The 16,779-nt window shown below is 35.7% G+C and overlaps 1 protein-coding gene across 8 annotated transcripts in view; it reads left to right on the forward strand.

Moving 5' to 3' along the window:
• Positions 1–16,779, forward strand: part of DENND1B (DENN domain containing 1B) — a 277,082-nt gene that overhangs the window by 141,445 nt on the left and 118,858 nt on the right. The window lies entirely within an intron of this gene.

Consider the following 16,779-nt stretch of genomic DNA (forward strand, 5'->3'; position numbering starts at 1 on the left):
GTCTCCAATTCCTGTTCTCCATGTCAACCGCCCACTGTCTTAGTTCAGTGGTTATTACTTTCCACAGATATTATTTTCAGATCGTATATACTGAATTCACTTACATAAAATGATGATGTTAGTAATTATTATAGCCAATATATAATAGGGCATACTTTGAACTGCTTACCCCACTGAGAAATTTATTTAAACTAACTCATTTAATTATTATGTATTATGTGGTAGGTACAGTTGTTATCCATGGTAGAGAGATGAAAATGTGGATTTTGAAATTGAGAGAGAGTAAGTTGAGCAAGGCCATAGTACTAGGAATTGGTTTAACCAGTTGTGTATGATTCCAAAGTATATGTTTAAAACCTTTATGCAATTTTGCCTGTTAGAATGACCATCTTGTAAAACCAAATGCATCCTTACCTTTTGCCCCAATATAGGAACTGCCCCAATATAGTATCCCTTCCCATAAAGAGCCTCAGTTTATTATTTGAATTACTTACAGTGAAATGACTTTTTTCCTTGTCTTTGTAGGTCTAGTCAATTATCTCTCAATATGTCATATTTATACGTTTCTCCCATTTTAAATACCACTTTTAGGGCTAGCACTTATCTTCTATTTGGACCTCTCGTTTTCTCATATTTTAGATTCATTCTATATGTAATTACTCAATCCTTCAGAATAAAAAACATCTATTGGTTCCTCATTGCCTATAAACTGCTAAATCTGGTAAAAAACTATCCGTGATGTGACCCTAAACCTTTCTTTCTAAGGTTTTCAATTATTTATAGTTCACACAGATCTTTAGACAATAAAGTTATCAGGGCAGGTTTTTTTTTTTTTTTTTTTTTTTTTTTTAAATCTGGTTCAGTCAGTCACTACAATGTATCTGTCTCTTAGGACAGTGGTGATATGTATCCATAGAAGATTTTAACAATAATTTTCTGAGTGAATGGATGAAATTGCACTTTTTGCTCATCCTCATATGTGTTTAAAATCTCCCACATGCATGCTTCTGAATGTTTTTAAAAATCTGATTTGCTTTACAGAAGGCTTAGTTTTTATGAGTAACCAGCGTAACATCTTTCATCTCTGAACTACCATAGCATTTACCACATACCCTTCTCAAATTTTAATTATTAGTGAATATGTCAAACTCTTGTATTAGATATCAATGTCTTTACAAATTAAAAACCTGCCTGGTATGGTAGCTCATGCCTGTAATCCCAGCACTTTGGGAGGCTGAGATGAGAGGATTGCCTGAGACCAGGAGTTTGAGAATAGCCTGCGCAATGTAGTGAGACCCTGTCTCTACAAAAAATTAAGAAAATTAGCTGGGTGTGGTGTCACACGCCTGTAATCCCAGATACTCGGGAGGCTGAGGTGGAAGGATTGCTTGAGCCCAGGGGTTCAATACTGTAGCGAGCCATAATCGCGCTACCGCATTCCAGCCTGGCAACAGAATGAGACCCTGTCTCAAAAAATAAAACAAATAAAACCATGGGTTGTGTGTGTGTTCATGTATATATTGAAGAATAAATTTAATTATTTAAATTGTATCAGAAAAGTTTTTAAAATAAAAAAGCATTAATTATATTATAGTGTAAAATATAAAGTGTTACTCTGAAAATGCCAGAGTAGAAGCGGTGTATTTGTCAAGCAGAAATGTATCCCTTGATTTATCTCTTTGATGTTTGTCTCTTTAAATAATAAGTCTCTTTGTAAATCTTGAAGTTTCCAAGTTAGGTGCTAATTTTGTTTTCTTTTCTTCTTTTCTTTTCTTTCTTTCTTTCTTTCTTTCTTTCTTTCTTTCTTTCTTTCTTTCTTTCTTTCTTTCTTTCTTTCTTTCTTTCTTTCTTTCTCCTTTCTTCTTTCTTTCTTTCTTTCTCTCTCTCTCTCTCTCTCTCTCTCTCTCTCTCTCTCTCTCTCTCTCCCCCTCTCTCTCTCTCTCTCTGTCTTTCGCTTTCTGTCTTTCTGTCTTTCTCAGAGTTGCCACTCTGTCGCCAAGGTGTCGGAGTATAGTGGTGTGATCTCGGCTCACTGCAGCCTGTGCCCACTGATCTCAGTCATCTTCCCACACCTCAGCCTCCCAAGTAGCTGGAACTACAGGCATGCGCCACTATGCCTCGCTAATTTTTGTATTTTTTTGTAGAGATGGGGTTTCACTAAGTGGCCGAGGCCGGTCTTGAACTCCTGGGCTCAAGCAATACTCCTGCCTTGGCCTCCCAGAGTTGCTGGGATCACAGGCATGAGCTACTGTGCCCGGCCTAGGCACTAATTTCTATGTAGGTTTTGTCTTTAAAAGAGGATTTGTGTTTAGCTATTTTCTACTAGGTAATTTTTTAAAAAAAGTCTACGCAAAAATAGTAATGCTGTGGGGAAAAATTTATTAATACGTCTTAAACCCTTTTCAGCTTCATGAATCTGTATTGCAATTATGACTTTTGTTCAGCCTATACGGGAACTTAGTTAGGTGTTCTTTGGTCTTCATATAGTCCTAAAGAGAAAGTTTATTACTTTCTTTCTATGAAAAATGTTCATTTGTTCATTCATTGAATCATTCTTCATTTAAGGAATGCTTAACGCATGTCAGGCAGTGTTCTGTAGGTAAGATCATAAAGTAACAGCACCAAGTGGCCAGCAGCATTCCTTTGTTAGTTTTTTTATCAATCTTTATAGCCTTTGTATCAGTCTGGGTATGACCAGGAAAGAGAAACTACATAGTAATTTGAACAAGGAAAGTTTAATATAAAGAATTTAAAAACTATAACATGGATTGGAGTAACAAGGGATGGGCTTCTAGTAAGTGAAGGGAATTATAAAGACTATAGAAATACCAAATATAAAGCAACTACTAGTCTTAGGGCTGCAATGGAGCACCCAGGGAAGAAGCCCCATCTGGGTGTGAGAACCAGACTCCAGTGGAGAGGGCACAGCTGTGGCTCATTGGATGGCAGAGGAGTTGCTATGGTGCCATACTGGCAGAATTTTCTGGAATCCTGCCCTTTGGGGTGCCCAGGAAAGCTGCCCTCAGAGAAATGCCATTCCTTAGAAATTGCTGGAAAGCCATATGAGAGGTACTGGGGAAGCTGCTTTCAGAGAGATGTCTCACTAGCTGCAGACTACTATAAAGCCTCCTAAGGTGAAGCTGTTAACTAGGATTGTGTTACTGGAGGCACTCCTTTAAAAAACTAACAAAGGAAAGCTGCTGGCCACTTGATGTTGTTGGAAATTGTACACTCCAATAATCAGGTGCAGGAGATGCCTCCTGTGCTGCAGGAACCAGGCACTAGAAAGGCTCCAAGTGCTGCAAGAGTCAGAGGTACTCTGCTATAAGGTAGAGGCATGCTGAGGGAAACCTTTGGCTGCCAGTACCTGCAGGAGCCAGGCACTGCAGAAACTGCCCACTGCGTAGGAGCCTGGTGGACACCTGTGCTGCAGGAAATGGGCCCTAGGGAAGCTGCATGTACAATAGGAGACAGCCCTTGATGAGTCATAGGCTTTGTAGGAGCCTGCAGAGTGTCTCACTGGAACCAGGAGCAAGTTCTCTCTTTACATTGTCTCTTTAGTACCCTCTCCTGACAAAGTTTGACATCATGCCAGTTGCTAAAAGGAAAAATATCCAGAGTCCAGATCCATTTTTACAGATCAGGCAGTGAGGGCCAGATTTGGAGCCGAGAGGCAGTAAGTTGATAATTGGTACAGCCCACCCCTTTGGATACTCAGCCTCTATTTGTACCCTTCTATACACATTTGAATTCCTGTACAATAAAACAAATCTGTTTTTCTACCTAATAACATACAACTATCATTTTTACAAATGTAGGCATTCTCACCCTTTCCTCTAGGAGAAGCCGTTGTTTATGTAACTGGTCAAGAGGCCATAATTGGTATGTATGGCTTCCTCTTATTACCCATTCCATATTTCTCTCACCCTCAGCTAGAACTTCACCTGGAAAGGATCTTTATCTGGTTTATGGCTTCCTCTTATTACCCATTCCATATTTCTGTCACCCTCAGCTAGAATTTCACCTGGAAAGGATCTTTATCTGGTAAAATGTCCCATTCTCGAAGAGTCTCAATCCTCAAAGTTTTTGTTGTGTTTTGGTTGTTGTAGTTTTTCATTTCTTTTACTTTAGGCATGCAAGTCCTGAGGCACCATAGAGAATCCCCTGGTTCAAGACACATTTCTCTTTGCCTGTATTATATAGAAGCACCCCAGTTTCCCTTTGATTGTTGAGAACAATCACTCAAGCCAGTAGATTAACTTCCTCTTCTTTAGCCTGTTGATTCAGTGGTATATGGTACCCCATTTAGCCAAGTGGCATCTTAAAATGCAAGTAGAAGCATTCTTCTGTTAAATAGGAAGGAGTTAAAAATAGTTAACTATCTGAGAAGCAAAGAAATGCCTTTATTTTAAAATAAATATTTGCCATAGGTAGATTTTCCCAAGATGAGGTATGTAAGTATTTATTCATTTGTGCATTGATAAATGCTATTATTTGTCAGGTTCTAAGTACTGGGAATTTCAGAGTTACTAATTTGTGATTCTATAACAGTGTCAATGAGTCAAGGACAGTCAATGTGATAAAAATTCTAACATGGGAAATATTAGAGGGTAGAGTGGTAGACTACAGAGTTTACTTCAATATGACACCTCATTCTTGAAAGGAATTTGTATCATGTCTAGGAAATATGTGTTTAATATATTACTGTTTGTGTGTGTGTGTGTGTGTGTGTGTGTGTGTGTGTGTGTGTGTGTGTATGGAGAGAGTGGGAGAGAGAGAAAGCAGACTACAAAATCTAGTTGGGGATATAAACAGTGGCCAGATTGTGAAGAATCATATTTGCTAATTTAAGAGGTTTGGGTTTTATCCAACAGATTGTGGGGAAACAAATGAGGTACATGACATGACAAGTTTTGTTTTAGAGAAGGTAACACTGGTGGCCTTATAAAAGAAGAAATGGAGTAGGGGAAATCCAACAGACAGGAGATCAGTTAAAAGACTGTTACAGTAATAAAAACAAGAGATGATTAGCTCCTGAACTAGGACAGTGACCTTAAGAGGGAGGTGAGGTTGGGTTTTAGAAACATTTCCAAGCAAAAGTCTTTTGCCTGTGGTATCAGCTTAAGAGTAGGTAAGAAAAGGGAGAGAGTAGAATGGCATACACAGGATAAGTGTTTACCAAGTGTTTATTTAGTGTCTTCTTTATAAGGGGACAGTTCTTGATGTCATTTACTAACAGCAAATTTTCACTTTATAAGTATGTGTATGCATATACACACATATACATGCATATATTCACATATATATGATATGCATGCTAAGTATACATACGTATGTTAAACATAAGATAAAGGTGTATATATAGTAATTTTAACATTAAATATGTGTATGTATAATTATTTATTCTTATTTCATTGCAAATTATTATATTAACTCTAAAGATTTAGATTTACTTTGTTGTTGCTTTGCCATCGTGATTGTCTCTTTCAGTGGCTGGTGGTTTGCGATCAGTTTTATTTTGTTCTGGGTGAGATGTATTTTAAATTATGGTTTCAAATGTGACTAATAGTTAAAGAGTAGCTTCAGTCAGCTTTTATTTACTGTTTATTTGAAATATTGTTTGAAAATGTGACAGTAATATGTTTATATTAATAGTATCTTCTAAAATTAGAGATTTGGTTTTAGACCAACTGCTCTACAGTACATCAGCTACCTTCTTATAATTCATTTAATTTCTTTTACCCTGAAATTTCTTGTCTAAAAAATGAAGAAATTGAACAAGAATGATCTCTAGGATCCTTTCTAGTTGTTAAATACAATGATTCTAATATTGTATAATTTATTTTTTAAAAAATGATTGCCAAATTATGTAATTTTTATATATACCATATGAATATCCTAACCCTTTGTCCTCCAGAATGTACAGTTTTAGATATTTGTGAAGAGAAAATATAGGCAGATTTGAGGAGTGTTGTAGTGTTACGCTCTTTAATTTTGATAGAAAAGTAGAAGGGCCTTCTCTAGGAAAAGAAAAGCTGCTATTGAATTGACTTTGAGAGTGAGAATTAGAAAGCAGTAAATTTAGTGATAGGGAAATGTCATGTAGGTGAGGAGATATATTTGAGGGTATTGGCATTTATGTATAATGTGATAGCACAGAAATCCAAAGAGCTGTGAAGAGGTGAGTACAACAGTAATGGTGGTATATAGAGGGTAACTAGAATGTAAGTTCCTTGAGAGCACAGATTTTTGTATGTTTTGTTCATTACTGTATCCTTACCACTAATAATAATGTCTGGCACATGTTTGGTGCCCCACTTACTGGCTTAGTAATCTTGGCCAATTGACTTAACTTTGCCTCAGTTTCCCAAACTATAAAATGAAAGAAAGAATGAATACTTGAAGGAAGCAAGCAAGAAAGAAAAATTTAGAATTATTTGGCCAGGAAGAGCTAATAAACCAATGACTAAATGTGAGATGATTAGAACTTTCCAAAGGACCTGGGTATGATGGAAATAGTTTAGAATAAACTTTTAGCAGTGAACTATCAGAATTTACCGTCTACTGTGGTCTGAATGTGTCCTCCGAAATTTATATTTTTGGAATTTAAACCCTAATGTGATAGTATTAAGAGTTAAGGTCTTTAGGAAGTAATGAAATCATGAGCCCTCATGCATGCGATTAGTGACCTTATAAAAGAGCTTCAAGGGAGCCGTTCAGTCCCTCCTGCCATGTGAGGATGCAGTAACAAGGTGCCATCTATGGAGAAAAGAGCAAGCCTTTACCAGACACTGAATCTGCTGGTACCTTGATGTTGGATTTCCCGGCCTCTAGAACGGTGAGAAATAAACTCCTATTATTAATAAGTTACCTACTCTAAGGTATTTTGATATAGTAGCCCAAAGAGACTAAGATACCACCCTAAGAGAACGAAGGAAGAAAATAAAGTATAAAAGTATTTAGGTTTATTTGAAACCACCAAAATGTCTTTCAGAGTAGCTGTACCATTTTGTAGTACCATCGTAAATGAATGAGAGTTTCTTTTCCACATCTTCATCGGCATTTGTTGTCAGCGTTCTGGATTTTGGCCATTCTAATAGGTATGTAGTGGTATCTCCTTATTGTTTTAATTTGCCTTTCCCCGATGACATGTGATGGGGAACATCTTTTCATATGCTTATTTGTCACTCGTATATCTTTGTTGAGGTTGGTGAGGCATCTGTTATAGTCTTTGACCCATTTCTTAATTGGGTTGTTTGTTTTCTTATTATAGAATTTTAAGAGTTTTGTATATTTTGGATAGCAGTCTCTTATCAGATATGCCTTCTGCAAATATTTCCTCTTAGTCCGTGGCTGCTTTTTAAATTTTCTTGGCAGTGTTTTTCACAGAACAGAAATTTTAAATTTAATGAAATCCAACTTATCAATTAATTTTTTCATGGTTCATGACTTTGGTGTTGTCTCTAAAAGTCATTGCCAAGCCCTAGGTCATGTAGATTTTCTCCTGTATTATCCTCTAGGGGTTTTATAGTTTTACATTTTACATTTAAGTCTGTGGTTCATTTTGAGTAAATTCTCATGAAAAGTGTAAGGTCTGTATCTAGATTCATTTTTTTGGCATGTGAATGTCCACTTGTTCCAGCACCGTTTATTGATAAGACTGTCTTTTATTCATTGTATTGCCTTTGCTTCTTTGTCAAAGATTAGTTGATTATATTTATGTGGGTCTATTTGTGGGCTTTTTATTATGCTCCATTGATCTAATTGTATGTTCTTTTATAAATGCTATACTGTTTTGAATATTGTAGCTTTATAATAAGTTTTGAACTCAGACAGTGTCTGTCCTCCAACTTTGTTCTTTTAGAATTGCATTGACTATTCTGCGTCTTTTGCTTCTCCATAGAAACTTTAGAATCAGCTTCTTGTTTTCCACAAGAAAACTTCCTGGGATTTTGATGGGGATTGTAATCTATAGACCAAGTTGGAAGGACTGACGTCTTGACAGTATTGAGTCTTCCTATGCATGAACATGGAATATCTCTCCATTTATTTAGTTCTTTGATTTCTTTTATTAGAATATTTAGTTTTCCTTATATATATTGTATACATATTTTTTTAGATTTATACCTAATTATTTAACAGACCATTTTAATGATACTATGATGGTGGATATATGTCACTGTAAATTTGTTTATATCCTAGAATGTACAACACCAAGTGCGAACTCTTATGTAGATTAGGGACTCAGGTGACAATGTTGTGTCGATATAGGTTCATCGGCTGTAATAATGTACCAGTGTGGTGGGGTGTGTTGATAATGGAGGAAGCTATGCGTGGGTGAGGGCAGGGAGAATACGGGACATTCCTGTAATTTCTGCTCAGTTTTGCTATGAACCTAAAACTATTCTAAAAAATAAATTCTATTTTAAAAAAATGTACAAAATATTGTTTTTGCATCAAATAGAGGCAATAAAAAATGATAAAGGGGATATCACCACCGACCCCACAGAAGTACAAAATACCATCAGAGAATAAACACCCCTACGCAAATAAACTAGAAAACCTAGAAGAAATGGATAAATTCCTGGACACATACAGTCTCTCAAGACTAAACCAGGAAGAAGTTGAATCCCTGAATAGACCAATAGCAGGCTCTGAAATTGAGGCAATAATTAATAGCCTACCAATCAAAAAAGTCCAGGACCAGATGGATTCACAGCTGAATTCTACCAGAGGTACAAGGAGGAGCTGGTACCATTCCTTCTGAAACTATTCCAATCAGGAGCTGGTACCATTCCTTCTGAAACTATTCCAATCAATAGAAAAAGAGGGAATCCTCCCTAACTCATTTTATGAGGCCCACATCATCCTGATACCAAAGCCTGGCAGAGACACAACAAAAAAAGAGAATTTTAGACCAATATCCCTGATGAACATCGATGTAGAAAACCTCAGTAAAATACTGGCAAACTGAATCCAGCAACACATGAAAAAGCTTATCCACCATGATTAAGTGGGCTTCATCGCTGGGATGCAGGCTGGTTCAACATATTTAAATCAATAAACGTAGTCCAGCATATAAACGGAACCAAAGACAAAAACCACACGATTATCTCAATAGATGCAGAAAAGGCCTTTGACAAAATTCAACAGCCCTTCATGCTAAAAACTCTCAATAAATTAGGTATTGATTGGACATATCTCAAAATAATAAGAGCTATTTATGACAAACTCACAGCCAATATCATTCTGAATGGGCAAAAACTGGAAGCATTCCCTTTGAAAACTGGTACAAGACAGAGATGCCCTCTCTCACCACTCCTATTCAACATAGTGTTGGAAGTTCTGGCCAGGGCAATCAGGCAAGAGAAAGAGATAAAGGGTATTCAATTAGGGAAAGAAGAAGTCAAATTGTCTCTTTTTGCAGATGACATGATTGTATATTTAGAAAACCCCATTGTGTCAGCCCAAAATCTCCTTAAGCTGATAAGCAACTTCAGCGAAGTCTCAGGATACAAAATCAATGTGCAAAAATCACAAGCATTCTTATACACCAGTAACAGACAAACAGAGAGCCAAATCATGAATGAACTCCCATTCACAATTGCTTCAGGGAGAATAAAATACCTATGAATTCAACTTACAAGGGATGTGAAAGACGTCTTCAAGGAGAGCTACCAACCACTGCTTAATGAAATGAAAGAGGACACAAACAAATGGAAGAACATTCCATACTCATGGATAGGAAGAATCAGTATCATGAAAATGATCATACTGCCCAAGGTAATTTATAGATTCAATGCCATCCCCATTAAGCTACCAATGACTTTCTCCACAGAATTGGAAAAAAACTACTTTAAAGTTCATATGGAACCAAAAAAGAGCCCACAGTGCCAAGACAATCCTGAGTCAATAGAACAAATCTGGAGGCATCATGCTACCTGACTTCAAACTATACTATAAGGCTACAGTAACCAAAACAGCATGGTACTGGTACCAAAACAGAGATATAGACCAATGGAACAGAACAGAGTCCTCAGAAATAATACCACACATCTACAACCATCTGATTTTTGACAAACCTGACAAAAACAAGAAATGGGGAAAGAATTCCCTATTTAATAAATGGTGCTGGGAAAATTGGCTAGCCATAAGTAGAAAGCTGAAACTGGATCCCTTCCTTACTCCTTAAACAAAAATTGATTCAAGATGGATTAGAGACTTAAATGTTAGACGTAAAACCATAAAAACCCTAGAAGAAAACCTAGGCAATACCATTCAGGACATAGGCGTGGGCAGGTCTTCATGTCTAAAACACCAAAAGCAATGGCAACAAAAGCCAAAATAGATAAATGGGATCTAATTAAACTAAAGAGCTTCCGCACAGCAAAAGAAACTACCATCAGAGTGAACAGGCAACCTACAGAATGGGAGAAAATTTTTGCAATCTATTCATCTGACAAAGGGCTAATATCTAGAACCTACACAGAACTCAAACAAATTTACAGGAAAAAAACAACCCCATCAAAAAGTGGGCAAAGGATATGATCAGACACTTCTCAAAATAAGACATTTATGCAACCAACAGACATGAAAAAATGCTCATCATCACTAGCCATCAGAGAAATGCAAATCAAAACCACAATGAGATACCATCTCACACCAGTTAGAATGGCAATCATTGAAAAGTCAGGAAACAACAGGTGCTGGAGAGGATGTGGAGAAATAGGAACACTTTGACATTGTTGGTGGGACCGTAAACTACTTCAACCATTGTGGAAAGCAGTGTGGCGCTTCCTCAAGGATCTAGAACTAGAAATACCATTTGACCCAGCCATCCCATTACTGGGTATACATCCAAAGGATTGTAAATCATGCTGCTATAAAGACACATGCACATTTATGTTTATTGTGGCACTATTCACAATAGCAAAGATTTGGAATCAACCCAAATGTCCATCAGTGACAGACTGGATTAAGAATTTTGGCACATATATACTCTGGAATACTATGCAGCCATAAAATGGATGAGTTCGTGTCCTTTGTAGGGACAAGGATACAGCTGAAAACCATCATTCTCAGCAAACTATCGCAAGAACAGAAAACCAGACCCTGCATGTTCTCACTCATAGGTGGGAATTGAACAATGAGATCACTTGGACACAAAAAGGGGAACATCATACACCGGGGCCTGTTGTGGGGTGTGGGTAGTGGGGAAGGATAGCATTGGGAGATATACCTAATGTAAATGACGAGTTAATGGGTGCAGCACACCAACATGGCAAATGTTTACATATGTAACAAACCTGCATGTTGTGCACATGTACCCTAGAACATAAAGTATAATAATAAAAATAATTGTTTTTGCATTATATAGAATATCTACTCTCCAAACATTTTCTTATAAGTCTCACTTAATTTGAATATTAGAGTTTTGCTTAAGTGAGACTATTTTGTAGTTAATGTTGTGGTTTTCAAATACCCTGCTGCTAACTTTTTTGGTCGAAACTTTAAAATGTGAATATAAATTAAATGTGTTTAAGCAGATGTTTTCTTTATGGTTTCCACTAATTTTTAAAAAATTTTATGAGGAATTCATTACATTCCCATCTGCAGCAGTTTACTCTTGATACTTATAATTATTTATAGTGCTTAAATTTCTAAATTAAGTACTGATTCAGTTAAAAATCAGGTGAGGTCTCTAATATATGTTTCTTAGATTTTATTAATAAATGCTTTCTTGGGGAATATAAATCTGGCCCTCAGTAACTCATTTAACCCTGCAGTAACTCATGTAACTCTATTTGAAGTGTAGGATTTCTACAAAAGAATGAGGCACAATCTAGATAGGTGATACAGAGGCTAGAATAGTGTGAGTAGCAATGTGTCTGTATGATACCTTTACCTGTAAGGCGTGCTGGTTAAAATTGTACTATTTTTCATAGTGGTAATTATACTAGATGGATTATCTTTCTTCTGTGTCCGTGGGAGTCTGATAAATGTCTTTTTCTCCTCCCTGAAAATACATGCCTATTTAATTGCTTAAAACAATTCTAGTTTTATTAATAGGCTGATTTCTAATAAATATAGTTTAAGAAGAACAAATCAGATTTTGTATCACAAAGCAGGACAACTTTGGTTCAGTTTCAAACTTGGGTGTACTCACAGACATAAATTGAAATGATAACTTGTAGAATTTGTATCAATTATCTTATCCTTTTAACATTTTCTGGGAGAGTCTGTTCTATTAGTTTCCTGCTGTAGTTACAGTCTGTGTTGCCTGAGGAAAGTTTTGTAAATCAGATCTCTGTCTATCATAGATTTCTCATACAAAGGTCAGTGGTTCTTGTTTGACTGTTTGGTCCAAAGATCCATTCTCTATTATACAATTAGTATAAAACACAGTATTTTCAGTCAGTAGATGTTATTCAAAGCCTTATAATGATGAGAATTTAAGATCTTCGTGTATTGAAGGTAGTTTGAAATAGCAGTTACTGTACTTTGGATCCAGCCTGCCTCCATTTGTATCCTGACTTTGCTGTTTATAAGCTGTATGATCATGGGCGGTTGGTTGAACTTTGTCTTAGTGTCTATCTGTTAAGTAGAAATAATGATAATAGTACTTCATGAGGTTGTTGTGAGGATTAGATATGAGTAGTTCAAGTACTCATAACAGTTCTTGGCACATGGTAAGAATTATATAAACATTTGCTGCTGTTATTTTCGGTGGCACTATGTTTAGACCTGGTGACCTGGGAACCAGAAGTTTCAAATGCCTTTGTTCTATGACTGAGTACACTATTGCTGACCTTTACTGTCAGGTTTCTCTGTCTGGTTTCACGGGCATTAGTTCTTGTCCCTTCTCATGATTAGCATATATACTTAGGTTGTAATTGAAGTCCATAGTAAATCAGTGTTCCCAATGTTTCTGTTTTGCATTAGTCAGCTCTTTGGAACTATATTAATTTAATATATTGGGTATGCTTTATGAAAATACATGTGCATTTTAAATATTCATATGCTACATAAAGATAAGAATATGTTTTTCCATAAACCTTTATTTGGTAAATTCATTTTTTTCTGAAAATTATAGCAGTGTGTTATTCAGTTTCAGGATATAATGCCAGAGATATGTTTGAACTGAAACAGAGAAATTCTTTCCTTTACCCTTTTCTCTGCTTTCGTGAGGAACAACTGTGGTATTAAAGAAGCAACTGACGATATTAGAAAAGCAACGTGGAGTCCTGGCCCTGTCGCTAATCAGACATATGATACTTGGGTAATTCTAGCCCAAAGAAAGACTATATGATATTTCATTTTCTTTAAGTTTAAGATTCAATATATCATAAATAACTTTAATAAGATTCTTCTTACTTGGCTTATTGAATTGTTCTCATTTCTTTGTAGTACTTTATATTGCAAACCAAACTTCTAAAATATGTAGTTTATTTTCCTTTAATTTGTATATTCTCAAAATGTTCTAGGTAAATAGTTTATTATGATAGCACTCTCTTCAGAGGTATGTAAAAATGTCATCCAGAATAACATTTAGAGTCTTTGCCATGTCGTAGAAGGCTCTCCGTCATTGATCATTGATTCTGCTTCTCTATCTGACCTCATCTGCCATTCTCCCACTTTCTCCAGTCTAATCTCACTGACCTCCCCATTGCTCTGTGAAGATGCCAAACATATTCCCACCTGGGACTTCTGAATGCCTTGTTCAATTTGCCTGGAATGCTCTTCTTCCCATATCCACGAGTTTGCTCTCTCCCTTCAGTTAGGTTTTAGTACATATGTCACCACATTAGAGTTGTTCTGTAATCCTCCTATCTAAAATAGCCCACCACCCCCATCACTCCCTACTTTGGTTTCTTTATAGATCTCATCTCTGATAATGTTTATTTTACTTGTTTATTGTTTGCTTTTTCCACTAAATGTAAGCTCCATAGAAACGAGGACTTTGTTCTGTTTAGTGCTGTGTCCCTGTTGCGTCATAGGGATTTCAGTTGCATATAGCAGGCACTCAAAATTTTTGCTGAATTAAGCAAATAAATTGTTATAATATTTTCAGTGCATAATTACCTTATGGACTTTAGAGCACTTAGAGACTTTATGAAAGCACTTTAAAGCACTTAAACCTTTAGATATATCTTGAAAGTGGCTCTGAATTATAGTCCAGTCATAGTATTCCGTTAGCCACCAGGATAGAAGAAATCTCAATACGTAAGAATATGAAAAAGATAGAACTGATCTGATCTAAAAATAAAGAATGCTTGATCTATGAGAGAAAATACTTACAGATCATCTAGCATAGAGTTCTTATTTTAAAGATTAGAAAACTGAGACATGGTTATATTAGTAGATGTGCCAGAGGTCACATGGCTTGTTGGTGGCAGAGCCCTAATTTTGTGTCTGTAATATACATGTTATGATTTTATGCAATTTACATATGAATGTGTTAAATTTTCTAGTAAATTTGTTTTATTCTATTTACTTGCAACTTTGCTATCATCTCTAAAAGAATATGCTATAATAGTATTTTCTCGTTCTTTTTAAGTTATACAGCTCTTGCATGCTACTAGGTGAATATGGGGGATCATCTTTGGGATGCTTCCGTCTTCTTTGGAAATCTCCGTTTAGGTGTCTCATGGTTAACAGAATAAATATTTGCTAAAGGCGATGCCTTATAATTCTACTTAAACCTGACACTTTGCTATATTACCTTTAATAATTCATTCTGGTTGCTTAGTTCCAGAACTGTGGTTGGGGAGGAGTTGTCATATATTTTTTCCTCTCCTTGTCACCTATACCCCACATCCAGAAAGTTGCCAAGTCCTGTAGAGCTTGCTTCTCTCCTGGTATATCTTGATTAGCAGGCATAACCCTCTGCCAGATGCTGGCCATTGCAGAAATTTTGTGACTCTGCATATAATTACAGAAACCATCCTCTAAGAAATCAGTCAAATTCATCAGATAATGTTGAATTTTGTTAGCGAATAACTAATAAAACTTCATTTAAGGATGACCAGTAAGGAGGCAGGGAAAGTATTTACGTGGCATTTAGTAGAGTGCTTTGGACTCTGGGTATCCCCAGTGAAATAAATTGCCCAGTGATAAAAATGCCTAGTGAAATAAAGTGAGGTATTATATTTAATTCCTCACTTTAAGAACGTGTTTTTCCTCTTGCTACAGGTTTTATTTGCTCAGTAACAATAAAAGCTTTTTTGTTGTTTTCAAGGCTTTGAATGAACTGTTTAAAAAGTCATCTGTGTGCGGATTGAGAAATTGAATAATTACCTGCTTTCAAAGCTGCATAAGCTCTTTTAGCCCATCAGGTTAAAAAGGGGGTGGAAAGAGTTAATACAATTTTAAAGAGGCCTAATTTACAGCTAAGGAGTACCTGAGAGCTCTTGGAGAATTTGACACAATGAGTTAGATCAACCCCATTTTCATTTCCCTCTAGCTGCAGTTTGTAACATAAATAAATCCATGGTCTGTAATTGTTAAATGGAAGTATTTGAATGCCTCCTAGTGGCATATTGTAGGCTCTAATTCAGGAATTTAAAAAGTAATATTTATTGAAGGAATACTATGATAACCTATTAAAGCTTGTAAGTACAAGGTAGTAAAATCCTTTAATGATAACATCCCAAGTGAAATCAAAATACATTATTTGCCATATAAAACTGATTAAAAATGTGACTGGAAAAAATATAACACATATGGCAAAGATGAATATACTTTGAATAAAAATTTTTGGTTTTGGTTCAGATCAAATTATTTTAATTGACTTTTTATGTAATGGAACTACTTTGCGCTTAAACATAGACAAATGTGGCTATTAATAGGATTTGGATTGCTTTGTGTACATTCATTTTTTAAAATTAATTGTGGATTATTATGTAGTTTCTTTAAATATCTTTGTATAATAATAGAGAAAATGGTTTATAGAAAGTCTGGTTCATTTTCAGATTTTTTAAAAATTCTGATCTTTAAGTTGAATAAAATAATTTAATTGGTAACCTTGAAATACAGACTATAGCAAAACTTTAAAATGATTAAGAATGCTGATTTAATTATTGCTTTATGCATAAAAATGACTTTACATTTATGGAAATATAATTTAAAATGGAAAGAAAGTCATATTGAAAGAATTCTGATGAGGGTCAGAAGATGGAGGAAAAAGTGATATCCTTTTGTTAAGCACTAAAAAATGTTTAATTAACTGCTTACCAAAACAAAACAATTAAAATGGCAATTACCTTTAAAATAGCAACAATGTAATTACAGCTGTTGTGATATAAAGCTAGGAAACAAAATGTTAATCTGGAATGAACAGTTTAAATATGAAATTATGATATACTTGGCTTCCTGTAGTACAGCTGTCAAGCTTGGGCAGTTTGCTGGTCAATAGTGACATTCTATGTGTCAGTGAACAGAGTCTCTTGATACCATAACCCGCAGTTCACACATTACTGAAGCTCCAACTGTCGAACATTCAAGTCCCCTGATATTTTTGCAGCTTCCAGACTCTCCTGACTGGCTCATGTTTCATTCTTTGGCAATTTGCCCTAATGATATCCCTCAGGAGCTTTCAGCCTCTCTTCCTTTCCATATTTAATCATGTTATATTAATCTGAGTGATACACAAACTATGCTGTATAAATTGTAATTTCCTGCAATTTTTCTAAGATGCACACCTAATTTTTCAGTTTTACTTATGTTCTAAGTTTTTAATCCCAAGCTCTGTATTTTCAGATGATTATAACTATCTACATG

The sequence above is a fragment of the Chlorocebus sabaeus genome, chromosome 25, assembly GCF_047675955.1.
Source record: "Chlorocebus sabaeus isolate Y175 chromosome 25, mChlSab1.0.hap1, whole genome shotgun sequence".
Taxonomy (NCBI): domain Eukaryota; kingdom Metazoa; phylum Chordata; class Mammalia; order Primates; family Cercopithecidae; genus Chlorocebus; species Chlorocebus sabaeus.